Source organism: Bubalus bubalis, chromosome 1, assembly GCF_019923935.1.
Source record: "Bubalus bubalis isolate 160015118507 breed Murrah chromosome 1, NDDB_SH_1, whole genome shotgun sequence".
Lineage (NCBI taxonomy): Eukaryota > Metazoa > Chordata > Mammalia > Artiodactyla > Bovidae > Bubalus > Bubalus bubalis.
Window position 1 is genome coordinate 124,368,131 of NC_059157.1, and position 19,486 is coordinate 124,387,616.

The following is a 19,486-nucleotide window of genomic DNA, read 5'->3' on the forward strand; positions in this document are numbered from 1 at the left end:
TTAATGGTAGTGTTTTGTGAAGTCTAATATGAGGTTAGGAAAGGGTTCAGAGCAACAGAGAACATGACCTTGTTATTCCCCTGCTTCTGTAAGCATCTATTTCTCCGTGGACCAACCTGTGGAACCTGATAGAAAAGAGTCTCTTCAAGTGGGCTGAGGGGCACCTAGGGCATTTACTCTGGCCTCTGTCGCCCCCAGAGGCCTCTTCGTAATCCTCTTTTCCTCATTCCTCTCTCTTCATTCCCTCTGCCCATTCCTGGGGACATCGATGTCCCCAGGCCTGTCTCCTCTCCATCCACAGCCATCAGGGCTGAAAAGGGCCCTCAGGCAGGGGAAAGAGTGGCACAATGGGAGCATTAGAGAATCTGCAGACCCAAGCTCCTGCCTCAGCCTTGTCCCTACTTCACTCTGCGACCTTGAACAAGTCCCTTTCACTCAATAGACTCAGTATCCTCCTCATCAAAGGACACTAGAGGATATTTAACAGCCTTTCTTGTTCCTAAACGTTCAAAGTCTGTGTCCTGACCTACAGCTTCCAACAGTTTCCAAGTCACAACTGGGGGGCCCACCAGTTCCAGGGCTCCTGGAGGGGCTCTGACATGACCACATCAACGGTTTCTATTGTGGGGAAGGTCAGGGACTCCTTCAGAAAATAGCTGATCTAAACAGAGCCCAAGGAGTGTCATGGCAACGCTGCTCACAAGCTGCCAGAGGTAGGGAGGGAAAGCAGCCAAGATGCATGTGCAGCTGCCACATTTCAGAACAGCGCTCAAACCTCGTTAATATCATCTTGCCTAATACCGAGTTGCATAGATCAGAAGCTATTTTTACTGTGTATTTAACAGATTTGTGTCCTGTCTTCCCTGCCAGCATTTTACAGTCCAGTCCAGGGGAGTCTGCCATCAGAGAGCCTTTGGGACCTGAGGCCACCCAGGGTTAATTCAGGAGAGGGAGAGAGCAGGGTGAAGAAGAATGAATAGGAGTGATAGAAAAATAGACTCAGTGGGGCTGGAGGCCAAGGGAAAGGCAGGAGTAAGATGTAACCAGAACAAGTACAATCCAATACTACCAACCCCCAAGTGGGAGGAAGGAAAGTCTCATCCCTCCAAAGACAGGGATGCATGTGTAGAGGAGAGGAGTGAGCACTGAATCTTCTCTTATACTCCAGGAAACACAGGTTTTCCCACCACAATTCTGATCGTTGTCCCTCATCAGTTACCCTTAGAACAGCTGAGAGTGCAAAGAGCCCTCTCCCCATCAGGCAAAATTCTATCCACCACCATGCACTCTTCAGTGTTTACAGCAAAGGGCTTTGGTTAAATGCCCTGTTTACAACCTGTCTCCCACGCGCAGGGGGGTGGGGGAATTCTCGCTTATGATGATTGACTAAACCAAACGATGTGAAAGCACCTGCCATGGGCCTGTCACGTAGTACATCACAGGAGACACCGGTTAAGTGTCTGCTTGCTCCCTCTGGTTCATACGGCAGCAGCGTCACGTGCACCACCTTTACTCCCAAAGTTCTCCATCGAAAGAAGGAACCCGGCCAACACTCGTCAAAGGGTGAGTAGGAGCTCAGGCCCCAGCCACCCATCTCCTGCTTGATCAGATGAGGGTGCCACTCTCAGACCCACCACTCACGGGGCAGATACAGCAAAGTAAGCCATTTCTTCCCTGGGGCGGAGCTCAACTAGACAGTGAATTTTTAAATTCCTTTCCCATTCTGAAAATCTATAAATCTCTAAGTCTCATATCCATCTCAAAAACAAGCACCAAGCAGAGGGGAAAACGGTTGAAGAACACAGTTGTTTCTTTATCAGGAATGATATGGGCAGTGCTGTGCCAGAAGTGAAAGGGAATTCAGAGAAGCAGAATATAGTCCCTAGATTCAGAACCCTCATAATACATGGATAGGGGGTAGGAGATAAGAGGAAACATTAAAGGGTGACAATACAAAATAAAACAAAGTCCAACGCTAACTGAGCCAAAGGGTGGAGAGAGATGGCTCCCCTAGGAGGAGGGATGTGTGCTGGTTGTTCAGGCAGGAAAGCAAAGCCCACACAGGCAAAGTGGAAGAAGGAAGCATTTTATAAGAGTGGAATGGTCTCCACTGGAAGGGTCAAAAGGTATGTAAAACGGTGAAATATCTCATTTGTTTGATGTTGCAGATTATTTTAAAAACACAGAATTTTAAAAATTTAAAAATAACACATTAAAGGCTAGAATAATAATGGTCATCCCAGCCACTCATCATTTTAATGCCCTGGGGGGTCACAGAGAGAGTGATGAAGTCAGAAATAAGACACATGGGTTCTGGACCCTGCTCCATCGCCACTATGAGTGACTGACCTTTAGCTAAATGCTTATCTGGCTTTAGGATGGGAGATAGGGTAGGTCTTGGGAGATGCTGTAGCCTCAAGACCAATTGGAGGTCTTGAGGCTTCTTGAGAATCAAATTGTCCAGAGGGTACACTCTGCAGATGAGGAGACAGGTCTGCCAGAAAAGAAGTGCTTTCTCTCAACTACACATTTCTGTCATCTGTGCCCAGTTCTCTGGGCAGGGATGGTATTCACCTGCTTCTGGGGACTTGCCTCAAGCTGATTCTTGCCTGCCAGAGCATCCCTCTGAAGCCCCTGTAATATCTCATCAAAGTCCACTCAATCATCCTTCAAAGCCAATTCCAGCCCCTGCTTTTATAAGAAACCTCCTGTAGCAAAAACTCCCACATTCTCTCACTCACAAAGTCTCATCTCTGAGCCCACACATCACACTGAGTCCTGGCTGGCCCTGCATCAAGTTCGTCTCCACTCACCTGCCACCTCCCTCCTTCCATGTCTTAGTGAGCCACCTTTCTCCATAGGTGCTAAGTAAATGCTGCTTAAGTCAGGTTAATCTGCACCTCGGTTTTCTGACTCTCAGCCAAGTATCTTCTCAAACATAGCATGCTGCCTCTAACTGTCACAAGCCTGGATCACCAGAGTGGCCAAAAAGAGTTTCAACCACCTCCCAATCCATCAAGCCATTTACCAGATCCACAAACACAGTAAGAGAGAAGAGACATAAAGAAAAGGAGAGGAGGAACATGCCCTACGATGATCAACAGCCCTGAGCGGACCTGCACTTAATCACCATTCTGGTTTCACAGGGAGAAATCTGCAGTGCAGATACTCAGTAGGGGGCCCAGAGGTCTCCCAGATGGTCCTCAGTGGAGCAAGGAGGTCCAAGGACGCTATGGCAAACCATCGGGTGAACAAAGTCTCTATACCCAACCATCAGCTGGGCAGGACCTTTTGGCCCACTGCAAAGAGAGAGAAACATCTGGAAAGGAGGAACATGGCAGCCCCCTGATGGTAAAGGTTTTATACTGAGTGACACTCCACCAGTAACATCAGAGTGAAAACACGGCAGAAAGATTTATGAGGCAGAGCTGTGTAACTCCAGAGGCAACCTAAGGCACACATCAGATGGGAATTTCAAATAATCCCTCCAAACACATGAGGACTCAGATGCCAGCGCACGCAGGGATGGCCCCAGCCAGACAGCAAAGGCATACTGGCACCGCCAGAATTCGTCCATTCACCAATATGCTTCCCGAAAAATGCCCATATGCTTTCTTTTAGCTTCCATATGCTTTTTTAGCAAGGAAACTAAAATATTTCATTAGTTTTGAGTAATTAATAATTACTTATTTCACAATAGTCTCCCTCATTAAAAAATGAAAATAACTGATTAAGCTGCAGGATCCTGGCTTTCAACTCAAGCTTTTTTCTTTCTTTTTTTTTTTTTAATTCCTCCCCTCTAGGAATTGAGTAATAGAGTAAAACAGCCAGCGTGGAAATACTGGCACTATGGGGAATGAAGAGTTATGGTCCACACAGCCCAGCATTCCTCTTGACTGAAGCATGGTGGTGTAATGAAAAGAACACAGACTTTAGGAGTCCAAAGCCTGGGATCCAATCCCAGTTTGACCCCTGGTGAATACTACTTCTGGGGAAAAGAAGGGCGTTGAAAAGATAAAGCCTGCTGGATTCCTGCAATCCAGCCTTCCACTGCTCCCAGGGAGCTGCTTGACAAGGGCTCCCTCCTGTCTCTCCAGGCGTGGGGAAGGCATGCCCCAGAATACTGGTTCCAACCCTGTCAATGTCAGCAGAGGCCTATGGGCAACAGACTCAGAATTGGTCTTCAGTGGAAAAACTGCTTCGCAAACTCCAATGAGCCTAGAACTACCTGGGAAATCTTATTAAAATGCAGATTCTGATCAGGAGGTCTGGAATGGGACCTGAGGTCTGCATTTCTAAGGAGCTCCCAGGTGATGCTTACATTCCTGGTCTTCAGACCAAATTCTGAGAAGCAACAATCTGAAAAGTATCAAAACGAAGCTGGGAAGTAGAATCTGTAGAATAGGATACATGTACCTGCCCCCACTCCAGTATTCTTTCTTGCCTGGAGAATCCCATGGACAGAGGAGCCTGATGGGCTACAGTCCACAGGGTCACACAGAGTCGACATGACTGAAGCGACTTAGCACACACGCACACCTATCTCCTTGGGCCATGATAAGGACTGTTAAGCATATGTGAGATAACACCTCAGCGGGGTGTACAGCACAATGGTATTTCACTTATCCTCACAACAGTTCTGCCAATAGGGTCTGATTTTCATTTTACAGACAACAAAACTGAGATCCAAGGAAATCAAGTTATACTTCCAAGGTTATATAGTTAATAACACTTAATTCCCAATCCAGTGTCAAGTGGGGGCATGAGCCCCCAGGAAGACAGAAAATTTAAGGCGCTATTACTGGAGAGCACTGGTATGAAGTCTGGTTCTCGCTCTGCTATCAACCCGCTGCTGCCCCTTCTCCGGGCCTCATCTTCCCACCCGAAGGTGTTGCCTCTGACAACCTCCAAGGCCTCTTCCATGTCTAACACCAGCCTTCATTCTCAGGGCTCCCACACAGACTCACAGTGGGTCACCAGGCACTGAGATTAGCTTCACACATGTGGCAATCATTACCTCTTGGCACGATCCAAATTCTCGCTGCTCACATCTGCATTTGTGCTGATCTGTGCACGGCCAGAAGTCTATCTCTGGTAAAAATCCCACGCTCAATATAACAGGGAGAAAACAACAAACGGATTCCCCAAAGCATTGAAATTCCAACTCAGTTGATAACTTGCAGTGCGATCAGGGCTCTATGACTCTATAATCACCACCTCCTCCTGCACTCACTCACAAAACTGGAGACTCTCAGACCACTAACCTGATCGAAGTATGCAAGAAAAGAGAAAACATGAGTTATTTATAATGCCGTTTAGACAACTGCCCAACTTTTCTTATCCTGCCTTAAGATACCAGAAGAGCATTTAATTAATGAATTATCATATAAAAGATTCAGGATATATGAGCTTGTCCCTCTTTAAACTCCCAGAGCACACATTCACTGTACTCCTCAGGGACCCACTGACTATTTTTTACTAGGAATTTCTATAGGTTATAGAACAGTTTCATTGCCCCTATTCACATTCATTGTTACCTCGTGTGTGTGTGCATGCTAAGTCACTTCAGTCATGTCTGACTCTTTGTGACCCTGTGGGCCCTAGCCTGCTAGGCGTCTCTGTCCATAGGATTCTCCAGGCAAGAATACTGAGTAGGTTGCCATGCCCTTCTCCAGGGGATCTTTCCAACCCAGGGATGGAACCCACATGTCTTATGTTTCCTGCATTGGCCGGCAGGTTCCTTACCACTAGCGCCACCTGGGAAGCCTGTTACCTCTAGATGCAGTCACATATTTTCAAGCAGATCTAGACTGATTCCAGACTTTGCATTCATTTGCTATATGACATTAGGCAAACTATGCAACCTCTCTGGGCTCAGTTTCTGCATATGAAAAGTGGGAAAAATATTTTTTTTATTTTATGAGATTCAGTGAAATGATATATTAAAATTGATAGTGATTAGCAGATTCTGGGTTAAATGTACATTTGAGTGATAGAGTGAATAAATGAATAAAGTGAGCAGAGTAAGAGTTTGAATATTAAAGCATCACTCAACAGTTTGAAATATATAAATGCCCAGAGTCACACTCATAAATGAGTCTGACACTCAGAGCAAAACAATAGGTGAATTGTGGGAGAAATCCAACAACAAAGGAAATGTGTGTTATCAAAATGTCATCTCAGACTTCCCACACTGAAAAACATCTTTTGTTTAACCTAGAACCTAGGTATGGCCTTTAGAGAGTTTACAAACCTCATGAAATTGTAGGCAACATTCTATACAGATGTGTATTTTCTATTTCACAGATTCCAAATATTCCATAATCCTCTCCCTTAGCACTAAACACACACACACAAATTAATAATGACTACCTTAGGCAAGTCCCTTGACAGAGGGATCTGCCAATGAGAGAGAAAAAGTTTACTTAATAAAACAAGGCTGAAAGATACAAGCATGCGGTTTAGGAAGTATGAGCAGTGGAAGTATTCATGATGAGCACTCCAAACCAGAGAAAGGAGCTCTGAATCTAAGACTCAGCTTGGCTAAAATCTTGCTACAGGACCTTAGGCAAGTCAGAGACTCAGGATCAAGATTCTGGGAACCTTTGACATCCTCTGTTTCATCCTCCTCCTCCTCTTCCCATCTCACAGATGGAGAAACTGAGGTTCAGAGGAAGGAGGGTCATGCTTTCATCAAAGTCACAGCAAATAAGGTAAAGCCAGGATTTGAACCTCAAACCCAGTAAAATGATTTCCACTCTCTGTACATCAGTATTATGAAGTACAAGGTAAGTGTTTAGACCCAGTTGCCTCTAAGTTATCTTCCAGCTGATGGATAATGATTGCTCTCTTCTCTGGACCTGGAAATCTCATGAAAACATTAGTTTGGTTTTGGAAAAGATCATTCCAGCTGTTCCTCAGTCCCAGCCCAGTCCCACAAGAGCAAGGCAGAAAGAAGGTCTCAAAGGATGAGAGATGTTGCTATTAATCTTATGTAGCACAGCAACTGGGAACCGCAGGCCTTGAACTAGATTTCACTGTGTTGGCTATTACTCTCCTATCCTCCTGCATATTAATCCTGCATCTGTCTTCTCTTTATTAATGTTCCCAACTATGCACAGCACACAGCCAGTTAGGAACTCATCCTAAGCTTCCTATAATTCACTGGATTAGAAAAGGACAGGAGGAAACAGTGGTGATGTCAGGGTCAAGAAGAACTGCAAGGGAACCACAGACTCCTAACAAACACAGAGAGCAGAGGCAGCCAGAATCATCTATCTCATGCTTCACAGAATGAACAAAAAGGTATGCCATCCACATATTTGAAGGGCATCTCATATACCTGAATTGGCAATGTGATTGGTTTTGCCTGAAAGATAATGTCCTTTTAAATGTTGGGAAGAGAAACGACATTTCACATATAGAGATTCCTTTCCTAAAACAGCAACTAAGGAGTCAGAAGAAAGAATTCTAGCCCAGGATCTGCCACTAATACCTTAGACAAATCAGATTCCCTCTCTGAGCCCAAAATTTCCATCTCTGAAATGAAAGGATTTGGCTAAATTGGTTCTTTTTTAATTTTTATTATTGGAGTATAGTTGCTTTACAATGTTGGGTTACTTTCTGTTGTACAGCAAAGTGAATCAGTTCTACATATATATACAGCCCCTCTTTTTTAGATATCCTTCTCACTTAGAACAATGAGTAGAGCTGCCTGTGCTGAACAGTAGGTTCTCATTATCATTTTTTTTTATTTAAATTTATTTATTTTAATTGGAGGCTAATTACTTTACACTTTTGTATTGGTTTTGCCATACATCAACATGAATCCGCCACGGATGTATACGTTAGTAATCTGTTTTATACATAGTAGTGTATATATGTCAATCCTAACCTCCCAATTCATCCCTCCCCATCTCCCCTACTTAGTACCTGTATGTTTGCTCTCTACATCTGTGTCTCCATTTCTTCTTTGCAAATAAATTCATCTGTAAAATTTTGTCTAGACTGGTTCTCAATGCCCCCTCTGTCTTTGATATTCTGACCTCTCCTTACAGGTCACTGACTCAATCCCAGAAAAGTCAAACAACAGAAGAGGAACCTCTTTATATGGCTAGTTGAGAAGTTTACCAGAACCTCTAAAACTGAGACCGAAATTATGGAGCAGAAAAACAGAGGAAAATGGACTTTTTTGATTTCTAACTAGAAAATGAATGTTGCTAGGGTAGATACAACCAATGCATAAATGTCCAATCACTGTCCAATCTAAATTTCAAATCATTAACTGCCTTTCAGGTATGTAGAAGAATTAAAAGCTAAAAAAACAATTTTCACACTAGACTCTCTATGACTTTGGAAAAGTAGCAGCAGGAGGAAGAAAGAACTGACCAAGAAATAAAATCATAGCAATTAACATTGGGATATTTAACTAGAAATAACACCATGACCAACTGGTCTAACTCTATCTATTGTCAGATGCTGAAATAGACCTCAAAGAGGGAAAATGACTTGCCCAAGGTGACACAGTCAGAGCTGGGAGTAGAAATAGATTCTCATGACACCTCGTTCATAGAACATAACCCATAATGCTTTACTTCACTCCTGCAAACAATGAGATTCTATTCAGGTAACTAAGAACATAATTTCACTTATAACTACTGTCTCTAACTCCACCTCAAATAACAATAGCTGATTTATTTGATTTAAGGCAGACTAGAGCTGTTTCCATCAAATTATAATAACCAATTCACTCTAGCAATAGAGACAAGTCTGTGAGAATTAATTGGGCATTATTCATCCTCGCTAATGAATCACCCCATGGAAAACAAGGATAATCAACTGTCTACGAAAGGCCAGAAGCTTGTTCTTACTCAAGTAAGATCTTCCCTGTTAAAGAACATTGGGTATCAGCTCTAAATAGTAAACAGGGTATACAGTTTCAGATTCCATGAAGTACAGCTTTAAATAGATTTGGTTTGGAAGTGGGACAGGGAACACACCGCAGTCAGTGGATCAACGTTGAAAGCCGAGAAAAACAATGATTACACTCGTTAAGTGGGTACCTGTTGACACAGCTACCGTCAAGCCTAATTATTTATTTAAACTGTTATTCTTTCTTCATTACTGACACTGGCATCAATTATTACCATAAGATTATTTTAAATTTCTGTAGTATGCTCTCAGAATATTTACTTCTCTATCATCCAAAGGCTATTTGAGAAGTTTTTATCCTTCTTTCCTCACCAAATCCACTTAAATAATTTTAAAAGATAGATGAATAGAGAGATAAATAATAGATGACTGATAATAGACAGATGATAGATAATACACAGATGATAGATATATACAAAATTCCTTTCTCAAGAGCAGTTTTTCATAACCTTTCCAGCCTTGCTTAAACTCTTCTTTGTACATTCAAATTAGTTTCAGTGGGGAAGCAGGGGCATAGTTAACCACTTTTCAAAAAGTATTTTATTAATATTTAACAATTTGCATTTGGAGGAAAGTTAATATAAAACCTGTAGCTTCTAAATGAACAAACAGATCTCTGCCTAACAGAGCTACCAAAAATTATGCTATCACCTGTCTACAGTACATTCTTTTCTGACGTGTTATCCCTGAAAATACATGAAGTATATAAGAAAGGATTTTTTTTGAAGGGGCATTTTATAGACTAGAGAGGAACAAAAAGATGGGCAGGAGCCATTCCTATATTTTTGGCTACCATCTTTTTTTTTTTTTTTTTTTAGTAACTCTTCTTATAGAAACGAGTATAAAATCTAAATACCACAAATGGCATATAGGTCTGATCTGCTCATAGAAGAGTTTCACAGTCTATATGTTCCCTCACTGGCCTTGCTCATACATGATCTCTTCTTATTCGATGTATATGATGAGTGTTAGCTTTGAAAACCATATTAATGTGACACCAAAATTTTCACTCATTTCTAAATTGCAACTCCTGCAAATATGAGGCAGTACCAACAAACCTCAATTTGCTCAGAGGCCTGTGTAATTAAAATTATGTTTAAATTACTATATATAAAATAGATAACTAATAAGGACCTACTATATAGCACAGGGAATTCTACTCAGCACTCTACAATGGCCTATATAGTAAGAGAATCTAAAAAAGAACAGATATATGTGTATGTATAATTTATTCACTTGGCTGTACACTTGAAACTAACAGAACATTATAAATCAACTAGACTCCAACACACTAAAAATATATATATATGTTCAAGATCATGTAAAGAAAATACCAAAGAGATAATCAAAGTATTCATCAGAAGAAATGTTTACAGAACTTTAAATACTGATATCAAATCTTCCACAAAGGTGCTGTCCTATAGGGCCTGCAGTTAGGAACACCATAGTGACTATTTCACCTCTTTTTGGCTAAGACTTCCAGAAGATTACAGAGAACACAGCAGAGTTAGCTGGAAGTACAGATATCAACTGGTCATCTGCAGAAGAAAACACACATCTTGCAAATTTTAAAATTTTTATGCTTTCTTAAACACATAAAACAAATTTTATGCTTTCTTATTTTTATTTTAAACTGGTCTCCATTTTCTTGACAAACTCAAGAAGAATGCAATCTTCTGCCAAGTTCTAATTCATTTACACTGGTTCCCCAAGACAGTGGAATGCAGGTACCATAGGTCCTGGGTTTCAAAAGACTAACTCATTTCCTGTATTTGTAAGGGTTTTGTTGTTGTGATAGCCTTAGATTATGTCCTTTAGAGATGTTTTGGGAGCAGGTAAGAGGCAGTGACAGACCCTACTAGTAGTTTGACTCCTTCAGAGCCAGGTAACAGTGGCAGCATAGTGTAGTGAGAAATGCACCCCATCAATGACCAGGAAACTGGAGAAAGCCCTCCTGCTACATACTAGCTGGGGATATAAGAAGGCACTAGATAAGAACGTCCCTGGACATGGCATACTATAGATACTTCTATACTTCCATGTTACCAAAATACTTCTCTGCTTCAGGTATGAAGCTTCAAAAAGCTGGAATTAAAAAGGAAATCAAATCAAGGAAACATAAAAGGGGAAGGAAGCACTTCACTGCCTTGGCCATGTTTCAGGTTTTGGTGCTCCTGGAATACCTTCATATTTCTTCTGTTGGGAGTGAAATCTACCTTAAACACTACAGATGCCTATTAGCATTTCATAAATGTGATGATACCAAGCCCCTCTTACCTTGGACAGCTCGTTCTTGGAATGATCAGTGGACACAAGGGTCAGCAAACGGCAATGCTAGTGTCTGTAAACAAAACAGGGAAAAATTACTCTTAGCTTGCAAGCTCTATTTATTCATTAATAATCATAAACTCTTCTATATATACAGCAGGTTCTGGTTTCACAAAACACTTTCACATTCATTATCTAATTTTAGTCCATGTCAACCTGGTAAAGAAGCAGGAAGAGATTATTATATCACTTTATAGGTGAGGAAACAAAAGCTCACAGAGGATAAGGAGGATGAGAAAGGAACCAACATCTCTCTCATGGTTAAATTCACAAATGTGAATAGATATTATTTTCCTCGTTTTACAGATGCAAAAACTGAAGTTCAAAAAAGGTAGGTAACTTGCCCAAGACGGCACAGTACAATACATGCCAAGATGAAAGTTTGTACCCTCTGAGCTCTGCCTGTTCATCCAGTGGGCTTTCCTTTACACCCAGAATGTTAGGTAGGGAAAATATGAGGACAGACAACTCATTGACTTGATCCACCAGACTTAGTGAAGGAGGAAATAATTAGATAAAACCAGTTATTTCATTGACATGAGGAAGTGGGGAAAACACAGGATTTAGAGCCAGTCAGACCTGTCTGCCTCTTACCAATGGCCTTAGGAAAGTTACTTAAACCCCCAAGTGTCAATTTCTTTATATGTAAATGAGACATATAATACCCACTTCACAGCCAAAGATGAGTTAAACCTTTGGGGGGAAGATTTTCCTCCATTATTTCATATCTATAAGCATTGATGGGGTGGTCAACAAAATGGTATACAAAAATTCCTTCCTATAAGCACAGGCTTATATGATCAAAGAATAATGTTCTAAGCACACAAGAATAGAGGGTATCTCTGGGTTGGGTATTTCCTTGATTCATGTCTCTAGTTTTGAAATAGCATAGTATTTATCTGTGTCAATCTACATGACTTCACCTACCAGCATCACAAAGAACTTTTGTTCCATGTGACAAAGCCTCAAAATTGAAGAATCATGTATCCCCTCAACCCAAAAAGCAAAAGAAACTGCTTTAGGGGAAAGCCCGAGGATTTATCACAGGTCAGTCTAAAGTCTGTGCCTGTATCATGCTTTAGGTTCAGAAAAATGGAGCGTCCAATAGGACTGCAAGAACAAGGGGTCAGTTTTAACACAGGGATAGATTTGTTGAGAAGCAAAGCAGATCGTGACTGCAGCCATGAAATTAAAAGACGCTTACTCCTTGGAAGGAAAGTTATGTCCAACCTAGATAGCATATTCAAAAGCAGAGACATTACTTTGCCAACAAAGGTCCGTCTAGTCAAGGCTATGGTTTTTCCAGTAGTCATGTATGGATGTGAGAGATGGACTGTGAAGAAGGCTGAGCGCCAAAGAATTTATGCTTTTGAACTGTGGTGTTGGAGAAGACTCTTGAGAGTCCCTTGGACTGCAAGGAGATCCAACTAGTCCATTCTGAAGATCAGCCCTGGGATTTCTTTGGAAGGGATGATGCTAAAGCTGAAACTCCAGTACTTTGGCCACCTCATGTGAAGAGTTGACTCATTGGAAAAGACTCTGATGCTGGGAGGGATTGAGGGCAGGAGGAGAAAGGGACGACAGAGAATGAGATGGCTGGATGGCATCACTGACTCGATGGACGTGAGTCTGAGTGAACTCCAGGAGTTGGTGATGGACAAGGAGGCCTGGCATGCTGCAATTCATGGGGTCGCAAAGAGTCGGACACAACTGAGCGACTGAACTGAACTGAACTGAAAGATCTCTCAGGACCTCCCTGGTGGCTCAAACGGTAAAGCATCTGTCTACAATGCGGGAGACCTGGGTTCAATCCCTGGGTCAGGAAGATTCCCTGGAGAAGGAAATGGCAACCCACTCCAGTACTCTTGCCTAGAAAATCCTATGAACAGAGGAGCCTGGTGTCCATGAGGTCGCAAAGAGTCGGACACAACTGAGCAATCTCACTTCACTTTCAAAGATCTCTCAGAAGTTTTATTAATACATCCCATTTTCATATAGGGGCCTAAATCAGATGATTAGGAATACAACATGGTTGATACTAAATTCTGTGAGAAATTATTGCCATATGCCACCAAAATAAAAATATTAATCATCTGCAATACTATAGTTTATAGTTTGAAAAATATTTCACGATCATGTTATCTCAAATCATCCTTAACATAACCCCAGTGAAACCATATTACTCCAATTTTACTGATCAGGAAGCCAAACTTCAACCATCACATGGTTAATATGAAACATACAAAAGTTTAACCTTGGATCTTGATCCCCAAACGAGTAAGGACGCTTCTACTACACGATGCAGCCTCCCAGTTGGGAGCACTCCATTTGGAAGGAAAGGTAAAGTGAGCATATAACCTGTAAAAGTCTATTGTCAAGGGGCCAAGGCACATTTAGTACTGAGTCCTGCTTCACTAGCAAGTGAAAGGAGAGAGACTTCACATCTGTGGTCTAACCAGAAGGTGACACATTACTAAGCTGAGGGAGTGTTCGATGCAGGGTTACCATCAACACTTTCTCAGCTCTCCCCAGTGAAGTTTCAGAGACGTGACATCCTTGGGCAAGCTATCGAAACACAAGCCACAGAAACAATACAAGGCTGTACCACTAAATTTTCGTAAAGGGGTCTGCAACAGTAAGTTTCATCTCATACTGTAGAAGAGCTGAAACCTTCTAGCTAAGTTCACCATCCTCTTCTCACACAGTTTGAGTGGCACGTGTCCTCAGGACCTCGAGTATTTTCTGATGCAGCGGAGTTCTCCTCTAGACCCATAAAGACATCTGGGACAAGTGGCAAATCCAGTTCTAGCATCTTAGTAGTGAAGTCAGTTATCCTTGGCTGCCTCTGTGGATTTTATGACTGCGTACCCAAAACCTGGCGAGGATGCATCCTTTGTCAAATCACCCATCCCATCACTCTCAAGAAAACCCTTCTCATTTCCAGAAGCAATTTCAACAAAAACAAAAAACTTGTATGATCAACCTCTAACTTAAAAAACTTTAACACATTAATTAGGATCAAAGCAAAATAAGAATCAAGAAACTGAGAGCTGGGACTAGTATAAAATAATTGATCATTTCTACTGTATTTGGGGGAGAAACTGGAGAGAACAATGGAGCCAAAGGGGGGGGGGGTAAAAAGTGAAAGGAAAGAAAATGATGAAGAATAAGTAAAAAAGAGAGGAATGGGAGGTCAGGAGAAATGAAGAAAGAAGAGATATAAACAGGTTTTTCCAACAACCACGGTAGCCTCTGGATTGACCACTCCACCCCTGAACAATTTTAGACAACAGAACTCTAGGTGAAAAAAAGAAAAAAAAAAGAACTCTAGGTAATGATCTTGACATTTTGAAGAAAAATTCCAACCAAATAGCCTGAGAATCACTAAGGCCAATGTAGATGCCCCTTAATATTTGATATTCAAGTGCTGTACTACAAATAAGCAACTGACAGAGCCTTGTAAAAACGCTCTAAGCAAATAAACTGAAGTGTCTTCAGTCCCGTAATGCCAGACGTTTATTCTGAACAAGGGGTGCTATCTTAAAAAGAACAGTAGACTGGGAATTGAGGACCTTGGTTCTGGTTTTAGTGCTACAATTCCCAAATCTTTTCAATTAGAAGTTGTATGAGATTTACATTTTTCTGTCTCTCTTTCCATGAATCTTGACCATCAGTTCAGTTCAGTTCAGTTCAGTCGCTCAGTCGTGTCCGACTCTTTGTGACCCCATGAATCCCAGCACGCCAGGCCTCCCTGTCCATCATCAACTCCCGGAATTCACTCAAACTCACGTCCATCAAGTTGGTGATGCCATCCAGCCATCTCATCCTCTGTCATCCCCTTTTCCTCCTGCCCCCAATCCCTTCCAGCATCTTGACCATGGCTATCCCTAAACCACTGTGGAAAAGCCAAACATTATTTTGTCTAGACTTTGTGCATTTCAGTAAGTTTTATGAATTGATAAAAGTGCTGGTGAGACGATAACTTGTAAATTAAACAACATCATAAACTTAAACATGATTATTAGGAAGTGTGACCCCAAAAGTAATCGAAATGTGAGATCAGGCCAAAGGTATTAAATGACAAACATGGAATGTCCTCCACTCCCAACATGAAATCCCACATGAAGAACATTTTTAAATGATACCCTAAGACATTTATCAAGAATACAACGTACTCTGTGGCTTATGAACAATTTGGTTGTCTCATTAAAGTAATGTTTGCCAGTATTTAATTGCTTCCCTCCCTGATTTTAATTTCCTCAGCTGTCAGCATCTATCAAAGACACTGAGATTTTCTGACATCCTGGCTGATTGTGTTGAAATTAATCAGATTTTTTAAAAGTAAATTGCTTTGGCCTAAAGGTAATGCTCATCTTCTTCATGTGATATTTATAAGGGTTCTATCAACAGAACTTATAATCTAGAAATTAAATCAGAGGCTTTAGGAATCCAAAGCAAAAATGTAAGTAGCTCACAAATCTCCAGCCCTGGACTTCAGAAGACCAGTGCTTTAAAAAATCCAATCAACAAGTGTTTATTGCACATTCAGCACTTAGCAGCAGTCACTAGTGGGTAAACGGACAGAAGGAAGACGTGCAGCTTAGAGGAGCAAATGGCAACCCACTCCAGTATTCTTGCCAGGATAATCCCATGGAAAGAAGAGCCTGGCGGGCTACAGCCCACGGGGTGGCAAACAGTCGGACAAGATTAAACAACTGAGCACGCGAGACATGCAGCTGCCTCAGAAAGTTTAAGAAACAAGTGAAAATTACTTACTTAAGCTGAATTGACTGTGACAAAGTAGTTCACCATCTGGTCACTCAAAAAGTACACTTATTGTGTTTTCAGTTATGATCAGATATATACATTATTCTTTCACATGAATTAATGATTTTAGTCTTCACCTAATCCAATGAGGTGAAATAGTTAGTAATAGTTGCAATATCTCCGTTTGGCAAGTGACAAACCTGAGCCTCAGAGTGGAAAAGAGACTTTTTCCTAAATACCTGGTAATGGGCAAAGCTGGTTTATGATCTAAATAAAATCAGACAATACAGCATGATCACTTTGAAATAAAGAGAGAAAAAATTCTTTGCAAATCCTCCACACATAATTATTCAGTGCTAATTCTTGTCTAATATCTATCAGTAACAGTGTTTAAGATACTCGCTGAGGAAACCCACAAGCCATTCTATAAGAAGTAAATGAAATGATAGATAGAGAAAGACTTTGTAAAGTGTCCTAGCATCATGAGATTATTTTTATGAATTTATGTCATTATTCCTACTTTGGAATATAGAAATATGTATGCATTCATGCAGTAATTAGGTCCCAAACACTGGTTCTAAGGCCCCAAAACTAAACAAGAAAAAAAAAAAAAAAAAAAAGCGCAAATGTTGCATGTATGCAATTCTGGGAAGCAGGGGGAGAGAAGCCAAGGATAACACACAGAACTTAGAAGCTGGCTTTATAACCAAAAACCCTAGTATAGGTCTTATATTTCCAGTGGACTCTAAGCTCTTACCAAGCCTTTAAGTGTCTCTCTTGCTATAAAGCTTCGCCTGACCCAAAAGCATTTGATGAAGCAGCCTTTGTAAGGACAAACATAATGCCTAGTTTCATATATAGATCACTTAAATTGACACCGGGGCTTCCCAGGTGGCTCAGCAGTAAAAAAAATCCACCTGCAAAGCAGGAGATGCTGGTTCAATTCTTGGGTTGGGGAGATCCCCTAGAGAGGAAAAAAAAAAAAATGGCAACTAACTCCAGTATTCTTGCTGTGAAATCTCACGGACAGAGGAGCCTGGTGGGCTATAGTCCATGGAGTCGCAAGAGTGGGACGCAACTGAGCAACTGAACAACAACAAAATTACCACACTGTTTTATAACTTTTCCTCGGTTGTGTTTCTGGAAGAAAATACCCTGTTGAACTCAGTTTCTTGAAACCAAACCCCAAATCCAGAATCTGATCCTTAGTAAGTACTCAAGAAAATGTTTACTGAATGATTGAATGAACAAATGATAAAAGTGTTTTACATAACTCCTAAAGCATTAAGCTCACTACATATAACAAGAGGTTAGTAAGTGTTGGGTGAATTTAAATTAATTGAACAGTTAATGTAAAAAAAAGTGTATTGTTCAACTAAATGATTCTAGAAGCTACTAAGTGAGTGGTTCAGTGAAGAGTTAAGTAACCTGCAATGGGCCCAGCCATCATTAACCCAGTACAGGGGTGAAGAAATGTTTTTCACAGTAAGAATAATAAAGGCTGAAGATATGAATAGAAATGCAGGCAGGAGCTGAGAAAATTAATGTAGAAAAAAACAATGATTGTCAAGAAAACCAAGCTAAGTGATACCAAATTAAAAAAACAAAGGAGGAAACAAATCTAGAGATAATGGGACTTCTTTTTAAGATTATAAATATAAATAAAATCCAAACAGGGGAAAATGGAGAAAGAGAGAGGAGAAGGAGAGATTCTATTTTTTATTGTAATAGCATTTTTTAATTATGAAAATATGATAACACATTTACAGGAGACTTGGAAAATATAGAACAAGGTTGCATATAGTACCACTATATATTATAATTATTTTTAAGTAGATTAATTAAGATTTTTAGTTGGAGTTTCAATATCAAACTCTCAAAAATTAATAGAATGAATATACTGAGAAGTAGATATAGTAGATATATTGAGAAGGATATAGCAGACCTGAAAAGCACTATGAACAACTCAACATAATTAATACTTATACAATAGTCACACAACAGTAGGATACAAAATCTATTCAAGTTCCCATAGACTATAAAAGGAGAGATTCTTGAAATAATGATTTCTAAAAAAGAAAAAAAAGTCATATATAGGGGAAAAAATATCAAAGACAAAAGAGTTGAGATATACATATATACACTTCTATACATATATAGATAAATATATAAGCACACATCTGACACTAACACAATACTGTAAATCAACTCTAATTCAATAAAAAAAAAAGGAAATGAAAGTTACTCAGTCGTGTCCAACTCTTTGTAGCTCCATGGACTATACAGTCCCTGGAATTCTCCAGGCCAGAATACTGGAGTGGGTAGCCATTCCCTTCTCCAGGGGATCTGCCCAACCCACGGATCGAAACCAGGTCTCCCACATTGCAGGTAGACTCTTTACCAGCTGAGCCACAAGGGAAAGATTTTTTAAAAGCTGATCAAGTTAAAAGATATATCTATTAAACATGCTATGTTTCAATAACTAAGCTAAGCACTTCACATATCTTAATCCTTAAAAATATTCTTAGAAGTCATTATACATCCATTTTGCATCTGAGTAAAGGAATGCTTAGAAGGAGTGAGTAACTGATGAAGTTCACACACCAAATAAGTTGTGGTACTAGAATTCATATCCCAGCTTGTAGGGCCCCAAACTCACACTGTTCTCAGTTTAACAGAAAAAGAGAAGTGGGTTTAAAAAAGGCTCTTAGAATTGGACTGCATGATGGAAATCTAGAAAGTAATATGAAATAGGGAAGGCATAAAGAATTTGAGCATCCAAACCTTTTTAGGGACCAAGATACAAGCAGTAAGAAAAAGACTGAAGGAGGAACAAAGATGGATGGGGAATAAAAAGCTGTCTTTGGGTATCTAAGGATGTGTCCTATATAAATCATGATACTTTTGAAAAATCTGCAATGCTAGAACTATTAGGGTTGAAACTATGAAAATTCAGTTTCAGAACAATGCAAAGGAGATTGTTAAACATAAGCTATCCAGTAGTAGAAACAATCACCTCACAAAGAATTAGAAGTGTTCAAGTAGAGGCTAAGTGGCCATCTGCCAGGAAAGGCATGCATGACATCCTAATGAGAGGGAGTCAGCATTAGAAGACAGGCCAGTGAAGCTCTGGGTTTCAAAGACTTAGCTGAGAGATAAACAACAGTTCAGATCACTAGATAAAAATCTGGAGAATGCCCTTTGAAGAAGAGATCTCTGGATAAAAATAACATCCATTCAATACATCCATGAAGCTCCTATGATGCACTAAGCACAGGACAGACCCAAGCTCCAGAGGTTCCAAAAAGGAAGCAGAAAACATTGTAAAGAGTTAGAACTGTTGCTAGGCAATTTTTGAGCCTAATACATGGCTAGGAAAACCATAACTAGAAGTTCTAAAAAAGAAACAGAAAAGACTCAATGGTTTTTAGGTAACTACAGACAGGAAACATGAGTTTTG

General features: G+C 40.5%; 1 protein-coding gene and 1 long non-coding RNA gene across 16 annotated transcripts in view; one reads left to right on the plus strand and one right to left on the minus strand.

Moving 5' to 3' along the window:
• Positions 1–19,486, minus strand: part of LOC102391153 (LIM domain containing preferred translocation partner in lipoma) — a 756,640-nt gene that overhangs the window by 557,441 nt on the left and 179,713 nt on the right. For all 13 annotated transcript variants that reach the window (XM_044937795.2, XM_044937970.2, XM_006068958.4 and 10 more), the window contains one exon: positions 11,209–11,272. The gene's annotated coding sequence lies outside the window, so the exon portion shown is untranslated. The remainder of the gene's footprint in view (positions 1–11,208; positions 11,273–19,486) is intronic.
• LOC123332220 lies at positions 1,440–8,183 on the plus strand. 3 transcript variants are annotated; one of them, XR_006549043.1, is made up of 5 exons: positions 1,472–1,563; positions 3,147–3,351; positions 3,804–3,975; positions 6,652–6,788; positions 8,058–8,183. It is a non-coding gene; the product is annotated as an uncharacterized LOC123332220 (long non-coding RNA). The 3 variants fall into 3 exon arrangements; XR_006549034.2 differs by lacking the exon at positions 3,147–3,351 and having other exon boundaries at positions 1,440–1,563; XR_006549027.2 differs by lacking the exons at positions 3,147–3,351; positions 3,804–3,975 and having other exon boundaries at positions 1,440–1,563.